Source organism: Hemiscyllium ocellatum, chromosome 3 (genome assembly GCF_020745735.1).
Source record: "Hemiscyllium ocellatum isolate sHemOce1 chromosome 3, sHemOce1.pat.X.cur, whole genome shotgun sequence".
Taxonomy (NCBI): Eukaryota; Metazoa; Chordata; class Chondrichthyes; order Orectolobiformes; family Hemiscylliidae; genus Hemiscyllium; species Hemiscyllium ocellatum.
In genome coordinates, this window is record NC_083403.1 from 122,640,829 (window position 1) to 122,651,869 (window position 11,041).

The window sequence follows — 11,041 nt, forward strand, 5'->3', positions numbered from 1 at the left end:
CCTTCCAAATTTTGATGAGAGCGAAGATTTATCTAGGGTAGAGCAGGTGTGGGAACCCTTTTCTTTTGGAAGGCCATATTTTATTTAACCAAGATGCTATTCAGCTACATGCTGAGAATTTAACATTTACGACAAGATGTCGTATTTGTGTGGACGTGCTTACTTTATGTTATATAAGGACTTTAAACAAAATAAAAATTCAGTAAAGGCACATTCATTTGTTTGGCAAAGTTGACAAAGACCTAATAATAAATGAAAAACTGAGACAACAAATGACTTCTTCATGATTGCTTATTGCGACATAGGATTTGGATATTTGCTTCCAACATCGTTGACGGTTGCTTTAATTGGTCCTCCAGGTGAATATCCATCATCCGAGACCTCAAGTGTGTTTTAATTTATGTCATATATGAAAATGTTGATTAATAACAGTACATTGTGCCAAAATCAATGAGCATGTCGACATGGACATGGGTATTCAATGGCATTTTTCCATGTTTCATTGGGATCCTCCTTAGCGTTAAATAGAGACTTCAGAGAGCCCAACCAATTGTATCCGTAAGTTATCCGGTACTTTGGAGGCATTAACCAGTTGTGGTTGAAAAGCTAGTTTCAGTATTTCTCAAAATTTCTCAAGCCTTTCATTGTATTCTTCAATCAGGGAATCTAGAGCAGCTGTGTATTCTTTCACATGGCATTTGCTCGTCTCCTGTTCATTAATTACCTTTGCCAGTTCAAGAAAGTGTTCAGCTGAAAGTTCTGATCAGGTAAAGAGCATTTTGAAAATGTTAACTTTTTCCAAAATGTCTGGAATTTTGGCTACATATCGTATAGGTTTAGTTTTACCTTGCAAAAAAAACAAAGATATGGATCATTTTGCTTTGACATTATATCACAAAAATGCAGCATTTCTGCAGAAATTCTCTTTGTACGATTGACATGGTTCAGTCAGCTCCTCAAGAAAAATCTCAATTTGTTTTCACAAAGATAAAAGTTGTGCAAGTATTTGTCCTTGTGACAACCAGCGCACTTTAGAATGATGTGGTAGATCCACACTGAATCATGAAACTGAAGCATGTTGCAAAATTGGCGATGCCGTGATGCATTTGCTTGAATGTAGTTTACAATACCTATAACTTTCTTTTGATGTGTCACTTAAAACACAGATTTGGTAAGGAGATTCTGTTGATGCAAAAGGCAGTGAAAGGAAACCAAGTGTCCGGATCAGGCAATTATTTTCGTAGTAACACAACAAATCTTAAATGGTTTCCTTGTGGAAGATGCATAGTCTGTTCATACATTTGCGAAACTGAACTTGTGTAATTTAGTTTCGGCAGTTTTCTTTGAAGATGTCAATTCCACATGTCCTTGCCGTAAGGGTACCCAAACCCAGTAACTCCTCGTGGCAATGAAAATCCACAGTTATAACATGAATCAAAAATAACACCTGTGCTGAGTCAGTAATGTCAGTGATTCATCCATGACAATCGAATAATAAATATCTTCATTTTTCCATATTGTATGAAGTTGTTCTGTCACATTGAGGGAAAATTCATTGTTGCCGATCGGTTATGGTCCTTCTTGAAAGAGATAATTGTTTGTTCTCATTAACCTTATCTGAATCTAAATGCATTGTTGAAGTTGTAGGACGTTAATTTATGATTTCCACTGCTAACTGGCTTACCTCCTCTGCCAAGTATATATGCTAATTTATAAGTTGCTTCATGATATCAGTCTCTTATCCTGACATTGTTTTAAATATTTGCTGCTGTTTCTGATCTTTTATTTTCTTAAGTGTAGACTTTCGGGGTTCTCTTTCCAGTATAGCATGTTTGTAGTCCTTATCAGTTGCATAATGCTGATAGGCATTGTACATCTTCATCGTTGCAATTATGGCATCTCGGAGCAAATATGTCATAGAGATGTACAGCATGGAAACGGACCCTACGGTCCAACCCGTCCATGCTGACTAGGTATTCCAACCCAATCTAGTCCCACCTGCCAGCACCTGGCCCAAATCCCTCCCAACCCTTCCTATTCATATACCTATCCGGATGCCTTTTTAAGTGTTACAATTGTACCAGGCTGCACCACTCCCTCTGGCAGCACGTTCCATACTCGTACCACGCTCTGTGTGAAAAAGTTGCCCCTTAGGTCTCTTTTATATCTTTCCCCTTTCTAAACCTATGCCCTCTAGTCTTGGACTCCCCAACCCCAGGAAAAAGACTTTGCCTATTTATCCTATCCCCATGCCCCTCATGATTTTGTAAACCTCTATAAGGTCACCCCTCAGCCTCTGACGCTCCAGGGAAAACAGTCCCAGCCTCTCCCTATATCTCAAAGCCTCCAACCCTGGCAACATGCATGCGAATCTTTTCTGAACTCTTTCAAGTTTCACAACATCTTTCTGATAGAAAGGAGACCAGAATTGTATGTAATATTCCAACAGTGACCTAACCAATGTCCTGTACAGCTGCAACATGACCTCCCAACTCCTGTACTCAATAATACCAATAAAGGAAAGCATACTAAACACTACCTTCATTCTCCTATCTACCTGCGACTCCACTTTCAAGGAGCTATGAACCTGCATTCCAAGGTCTCTTTGTTCAGCAACACTCCCTAGGACCTTACCATTAAGTGTATAAGTCCTGCTAAGATTTGCTTTCCCAAAATGCAGCATCTTGCATTTATCTGGATTAAACTCCATCTGCCACTTCTCAGTCCATTGGCCCATCTGGTCAAGATCCTGTTGTAATCTGAGGTAACCCTCTTCGCTGTCCAATACACCTCCAATTTTGGTGTCATCTGCAAACTTACTAACTATACCTCTTTTACATGAACAATTTGGATGCGAGTATATGACAACAAGTAGAAGACCCAGCACTGATCCTTGTGGCACTCCACTGGTCACAGGCCTCCTGTCTGAAAAACAACCACCACCCTCTGTCTTCTACCTTTGAGTCAGTTCTGTGTCCAAATGGCTAGTTCTCCCTGTATTCCGTGAGATCTAATGTTGCTAATCAGTCTCCCATGTGGAACCTTGTCGAACGCCTTACTGAAGTCCATATAGATCACATCTACCACTCATCAATCCTCTTTGTTTCTTCCTCAAAAGACTCAATCAAGTTTGTGAGACATGATTTCCCATGCACAAAGCCAAGTTGACTATCCCTAATCAGTCCTTGCCTTTCCAAATACATGCATATCCTGTCCCTCAGCATTCCCTCCAACAACTTGCCCACCACTGACGTCAGGCTCACCAGTCTATAGTTCCCTGCCTTGTCCTTACCACCCTTCTTGAATAGTGGTACCACGTTAACCAACCTCCAGTCTTCCAGCACCTCACCTGTGACTATCGATGATACAAGTATCTCAGCAAGGGGCCCAGCAATCACTTCCCTAGCATCCCACAGAGTTCTAGGGTACACCTGATCAGGTCCTGGGGATTTATCCACCTTTACCCATTTCAAGACATCCAGCACTTCCTCTGTAATCTGGACATTTTGCAAGATGTCCCATTCTTCATTGAATGTTCTCTTCCTTCAACATTCTTTTCTTAGTTTTTGACATGACTGGGTTATCAGTAAAAGTCTTTTTAAAATGTTAGACAAGTTTAAAAAGGCGAATTTAGTATTTGTGGACAAGTAGGCAGAAGGCTGCAACTAGTACTCCAAAAGGCCACAAATTCCTAAACCCTACACTAGAACAACCCCAGTCAGATAATTACAACCCCCTATTATAATTACTGTATAATCTTTATGTATTGATGTAATATCCTTGCAAATTTGTTCTTCGATATACCTTCCTCTAGTCAAGAGGCCAAATCTTCACCAAGAAATTTAATAGCACCATTTTTGTTTCTTAGCTCAAACAAATTAATTCTGTTCTTTACTCCTTTTAGACATCTTTTTACAGAATTACAATGCTGTTTTCAAAAGTAAGGAGGCTGACAGTTTGATTACATTCCCTTCTTTTCTGGAGCATCTTCTATCCAGGAATATTTAACACCCAATCCTGCTGGGTGCCTGTTATTAATGTCATCCACATCATTATATTTCCACTTAGGAATCTGAGCCTGCAAGTCAATGAACATATTTAGAAATTTTTAAAAACCTGTTCAGAGTTACAACATTTCAGGATTTGAACCTATGTTTCCTGACTGAGAGATGGGGACATTACCATTGTGCACAACAGCCTTTACATCAATCGTATTTACTATACCTCTTGCATGCTCATGCACAATAACCATACTTTCAACTTTATTACTATCACTCTGACCCCATTAATTAACTTACTAATCACTATCCTTAGACTCCAGTGGTGCCAGGAGCAGAGGGGTGCACATGAGAGGCTATACATGTGCATAACCTATCCTGCTGTATTTATTGACTTAAGGGACAAGTTAACAAAGCATATGACTTCCTTGGCTTTTTTGATGCTGCCATAAAGTACAAGAGTGTAAGGTAATGTTGAACTTGTATAAGACACTCGTCCGGCCTCAGCTGGTGTATTGAATCCAGCTCTGAATGCTGCACTATAGGAAGGATATGAAAGCATGATGGGAGTGTAGAAGTTTGCAAGACAAGCAGAAATATTGAGGAATTTCAGTTATGTAGATAGATTAGAGAAGATGGGACTATTCTCCTTGGATAAAAGACCATAAGATTTCGCTGCTCGTTGGATGCTGCCTGAACTGCTGTGCTCTTCCAGCACCACTGATCCAGAATCTGGTTTCCAGCATCTGCAGTCATTGTTTTTACCTATAAGATATAAGTAGGCCATTCAATCATCAAGTCTGCTCCACCTCACTGAGATTATGGCTGATCAGATTATTCTGAACTCCACTTTTCTATCTTTTCATCCTAACCCATGATCCCCTTACTAATTAAAAATCTATTTCAGCCCTGAAAAGCCTCTGGATCCAGCAAGTTCTGGATAGAGCTAATTTGGAGGAAATGTCCTGATTTGTGAAAAGCTTGAGAATGAGAGGGTGCAGACCCCAAGCAGTTTATAAATGAAAGAAACCTGTGAAGAAAATATCTCAAAACACTCATGATTTCTCGGTCTGGAATGCATTTCCTGAGAGTGTAGTGAACGTAGCATTGCTGAATACATTCAAACTGAACAAGAGGATTATTTGAAATAGAAAAGGGCAACTCAGTGGTTAGCACTGTTTCCTTGCAGCTTGAGGAAGCTGGGTTTGATTCAACCTCAGGTAACTGTGGTTTTGTTCGCCGAACTGGGAATTTGTGTTGCAGACGTTTCGTCCCATGTCCAGGTGACATCCTCAGTGCTTGGGAGTCTCCTGTGAAGCGCTTTTGTGATGTTTCCTCCATTTGTAGTGGTTTGAATCTGCCGCTTCCGGTTGTCAGTTCCAGCTGTCCGCTGCAGTGGTCGGTATATTGGGTCCAGATCAATGTGCTTATTGATTGAATCTGTGGATGAGTGCCATGCCTCTAGGAATTCCCTGGCTGTTCTCTGTTTGGCTTGTCCTATAATAGTAGTGTTGTCCGAGCTGAATTCATGTTGCTTGTCATCTGCGTGTGTGGCTACTAAGGATAGCTAGTTGTGTTGTTTCATGGTTAATTGGTGTTCATGGATGCGGATCGTTAGCTGTCTTCCTGTTTGCCCTATGTAGTGTTTTGTGCAGTCCTTGCATGGGACTTTGCACATTACATTAACTTTGCTGTGTGGAGTTTTCACATTCTCCCCAGTTCTGTGTGGGTTTTCTCCCACAATCCAAAGGTGTGCAGGTTAGGTGAATTGACCATGCTAAATTGCTTATTGTATGCAGGTTAATCATGGGATTGGCCATGGAAATACAGGGTCTGGGTGGGATGCACTGCAAAGGGTCAGTGTGGACTCAATGGGCTGAATGGCCTGCTTCTATGCTGTAGGAATTCTGTGAAGGGTTGAAAAGAGGTTTGAGAGAAAAGTCAAGAAAATGGCACTGGATGAGAAGCTTAGGAGGGCTGGCACAGACATGATGGGCTAAATGGCCTCCTGTGCTGTTGTAATTCTGTGACTAGTGCAGTGACAATTGTAAATTTCAGTTTCAGTGTGCATTGTTCTGTAATTGCTCCATGAACAATACAAAATGACATTTAATGAAAATCCACTACTACTTGCTTTAATTTCTAAGTGAAATAAATTGTACCCCTCCAGCGCAGAGAAGAATAAAACTGACATAAACAGAACTACTTTTTTCTGCAATCTTGTTTAATACAAATTATGTTTCGCTCATTTGACAGAGGAAAAATTGCATAATTTGTTCAGTGTCAAAATATGGAGAAATACTCTGAACTGCCACCAGGGTGCGGGCTTTGGTTCCAGCAGAGTATTTGTACTGATGGGCAATGCTTAAGTATGCTCCATAAACATATGAATGAGACGTGAGTAACGTTTATCTGATAGTATACCAAATTAGCCTGTGTTTGGCCAAAATGAACAAATAGAACATTCTCAGGAACATTAAGAGCATATAGACCATGTGGAGTTTGCAAATTTTCCCTCTGTCTGTGTGGTTTTCCTCTAGGTTCTCCAGTATCCTCCCACAAACCAAAGATGTGCAGGTTAGATGAATTGGCCTGATTAAATTGCCCATAGTGTTCAGGATGTTAAGGTTAAGTGTGTTAGTTGGGGTTAAGTGTAAAGAAATAGGGTAGGGAAATGGGTCTGGGTGGGTTACGCTTTGGGGGGGTCGGTGTGGACTTAATGGGCCTGTTTCCCCACGGTAGGAATTCTATGATTCTATAGATGGGCTGTTCAGATGGATTGATCAGTGACAAATGAACTTCAGTCCAGATGAATGTGAGGTGATGCGCTTAGGTAGGACAATCAAGGCAAGGGAATACATAATGAGCACCGAGGGTCAGAAGATGATGGGGCAGGTTGATAAAGTGAGGACATTTATTAGTGGAGGCATAGCATTTAAAAGCAGGGAGATTATGCTGGAACGAGATAAAATGTTGGTTAAGACACAGCGATGATATTGTGTGCAGTCCTGCATTCCATATTACAGGAGGGATGTGATTGCACTGGAGAGTGTGTAGAGGAGGTTTACTAGAATGTTACCTGGGCTGGAGAGTTTTAATTATGAAGAGATTGGATGCATGCACTGAGGTTATTTTCCTCAGAGCAGAGGAGACTGTGGGAGGCCATGATTGAGATGTATAATGTTTTGAGAGGCGTAGACAGGAAGGAATGTTTCCCCATGATGGAGTTATCAATGACCAGGGGCATAGATTTATGTTAAAGGACAGGAGATTTAAAGGCCTTGTGAGGAAAGGGTGGTGGGAATAAGGCTGGTAGAAGCAAACTACCTCATAACATCTAAGAAGTATTTGGATGTGTACTTGTAATGCCCTGACACACAGGTCTATGGATCAGTGGTACTGGAAGAGCACAGCAGTTCAGGCAGCACCCAAGGAGCAGTGAAATCGACGTTTCGGGCAAAAGCCCTTCATCAGGAATAAAGGCAGTGAGCCTGAAGCGTGGAGAAATAAGCCAGAGGAGGGTGGGGGTGGGGAGAAAGTCGCATAGAGTACAATGGGTGAGTGAGGGAGGGGATGAAGGTGATAGTAAAAAATGAGGTCTGCAGATGCTGGAGATCACAGCTGCAAATGTGTTGCTGGTCAAAGCACAGCAGGCCAGGCAGCATCTCAGGAATAGAGAATTCGACGTTTCGAGCATAAGCCCTTCATCAGGAATAAGCTTATTCCTGATGAAGGGCTTATGCTCGAAACGTCGAATTCTCTATTCCTGAGATGCTGCCTGGCCTGCTGTGCTTTGACCAGCAACACATTTGCAGATGAAGGTGATAGGTCAGGGAGGAGAGGGTGGAGTGGATAGGTGGAAAAGGAGATAGGCTGGTAAGACAAGTCCGGACAAGTAATGGGGACATGGGCCAAGTGCTGGAAAATGTAGTTAGAATAGTTAGGTGGTTATTTTTGAGTGGTGCAACCTCACTGGGCCAAAAGGCCTTTTCCTGTGCTGTACGTCTCTATGACCTCTAACTTTAAAACTGTCAGGCCGTCCCACGATCATGGTCTTTTTGCAATTCTTGTAGTTGCCCACCTTTGCAATTGTCAGCTGCTTTACACATTGACTCTTTTCAAATGGTAATCTTGAGAATGCCTTAAAATGATTCTATCATGCCTTGTGAGATCTGTTCCACCACAATGTGTGCGGATTGAGTGTAATGAATTGAGATTAACTGAGACCTGTGCATTCCAGTAGGTTTTTCCATGGCTAGGCTATTCTAGTGAACAGGTAGAAGATTTCAGGAAGTAAAGATAAACATGCATATTGGCACTGCAGTATGATTGTATCAATCTATGCAATTGATGATCTGTTATATGCTGAGAAACTGTATCTTGTAGATAGTATTGTGAAATGCCACTAGATGAGGTAAATGTCCTCCAGAATTCGTATGAAGATAAGGTGGCACTAGCTTCCATGTCAAATTTAGCTTTCTGTATGTATGTGCAATCCTTCCTTTTCAAGACGTATAAATGGTTGTAAAAACGTATGATTGCCATCAAAGTGTGAGAGATTAACAACATGGAAAGCTCAGTCATCTTCTGAAATGTGCCTTTCACCTGGTTGATTGTACATTACTGTGTTTGCATTTGTGCATGTTCACTTTGCTTGCTGCCAGTGTTGTGGTGAGTGCCCTCTTGTATTCTATTCTGGGATCTGGCTTGGTCTTTGGAATTAGATTTCCTGTGTATGCACACCCAATGTCCTTTGATGCTGCATGCTTAGCAGATGTGACAAAACACAGGACAGCCTTTGGCTATGTGTGACAAACTATTTATGTTAAAGATTTTGTTGGTTTTGTCATCCTCGCCCAGAAGATCCTTTAGTAATTGTAAAGGTGATCACTAATTCTATGAGCCTGTCTGACAGTTCTTCTTCAGAGAACCACACCTCCATTTGTCTTTGCTGTGTGGCACTTTGTGATAAACTGATCTCAACTCTTGAGGTTCCTGTCTATATGACATGAGTTGGAGTCTATCAATCCTGATGTGAATCCTGACTTAAGCTGGTCTTCAAATCCCCCTTTGGTCTTTTCTGGATCTTTTAGATCTTCCATAGAACAACTAGATGTTTTAGTTTTGTGAAACTCTTTCTTCCTGACGGTAAGCAGGAAATTTTCTACCTGTTCACTCAAGAAGCCTAACCACAGGAAAACCTACTGGAATGCACAGGTCTCAGTAAATCTAAATTCATTAAACTCAATCTGTACACATTGTGGTGGAACAGATCTCACCAGGCACAATAAAATCATTCTAAGGCATTCTCAAGATTACCATTTGAAAAGAGCCAATGTGAAAAAGATCTTTTCTTGAGAGCATTTATCACTCGAGTGATAGACTAAAGCTGTATAAACTGTTTAAGTAGCTGTAGTTCTGTAAGCTTTAATTGGCTGTCCAAATCTATAATTAAGTGTTTGCCTTCCATTTCATGTTAAAGCTTTTTAGGTCTTTTTAGAACTAAAGTGCAATGTTTGTTCATTTCTTTCTTTGACTTGTTTTGTTTTTCTTTCCATTTATTTTTTCTCTTTTCTGTTTCTGTTCAACAAAATGTTTAAAGCGATTTGCAAAAGAAAAAAGGGTGATGTCAGTGAAAACATTTCCACTTAGAAAATAATTAGAGTATGCAATACCTGGAAATGTGATTGGAGGCAGGTTTAATTGAGGTATTTAACAGGGCATGGGATGATTATATGTAGTGTGCAAGAGTATCGGGTAAAAAGCAAGTAATTGGCACTAGGTAACAATGCTCATTTGAAGAGTTAGGCATAATGGGCCGAATTGCCTCCTGCGTTTTAACAATTCTGTGCATGTTTCACTGTTGCTGCTCCTTTTGTAAGTTTTAACCAGTTTTAGACTCTTCCTTTCAGAGATGTTGGCTGTAGTAGCAGATTCCCACTATTACATTCATGCCAAATAAGGAATGATGACATCACATGGGATTCCGTCGGCTTTTGCAGCAAAATGGGAAGACAAAATGGTGGAACCAATTGACCTCTGAACAGATGAGCTTTCTTAGTTTAGAATTTTTTTTATTGTTTTAAAAGTTGTGTTTAGTTTGGGACAGCTCTATATTTATGCCATAAATAGACTTTGACTGTGTTCTTTTTTTTTAAATTGGATGATAGTTTCAGTTCAGTTTTTTAAAGAGAAACGACAGCATTTCTCAACTGAAAATCTCATTTTTAGCAGTAAAACATGCTTTAAAATGGAGCTCTGTCTTCTTTAGCAATCTCTACTCAGAGAAATTGATGCTGTTAGCTTTCTAAATGCTGAGAGTGCAAGGCTGTCATTTGGCTGGTGTTCAATAATGTTGAAAATGTGTTGCTGGTTAAAGCACAGCAGGTTAGGCAGCATCCAAGGAATAGGAAATTCAACGTTTCGGGCACAAGCCCTTCATCAGGAATGAGGAAAGTGTATCCAGCAGGCTAAGATAAAAGGTAGGGAGGAGGGACTTGGGGGAGGGGCGATGAGATGTGATAGGTGGAAGGAGGTCAAGGTGAGGGTGATAGGCCGGAGTGGGGTGGGGGCGGAGAGGTCAGGAAGAGGATTGCAGGTTAGTAGGGCAGTGCTGAGTTCAAGGGAATCGACTGAGACAAGGTGGGGGGAAATAATGTTTCCAAATGTCTACCACTGTGAATTTGGACTCTTTTACAAATTACCACTGTGATGTGGGATTTGCCTCAAGTAATGCATTTGTATCTGATGGGGCTATGTTAATGTTTGTTCCAGTATTATGAACTTGTCATGGGTAACACAGTCCTGAAGCATTCAGCAGACATTTATTATATCTCTTGTTTTATACACATATTAAATGCACTTCAATGTATGGACTGAATATTAATATGCAATATTAAGCTCTTTGATTAATATGTTTATACCCTCAGATTACATTCTACCATACAGTGATCTCATGAGCATGTCTGTTTAAGGTATAATACAAACTAACTGTGAGACATATACAACATGCTTCTTACAACTGAATTTGAAGTGCAGTATGT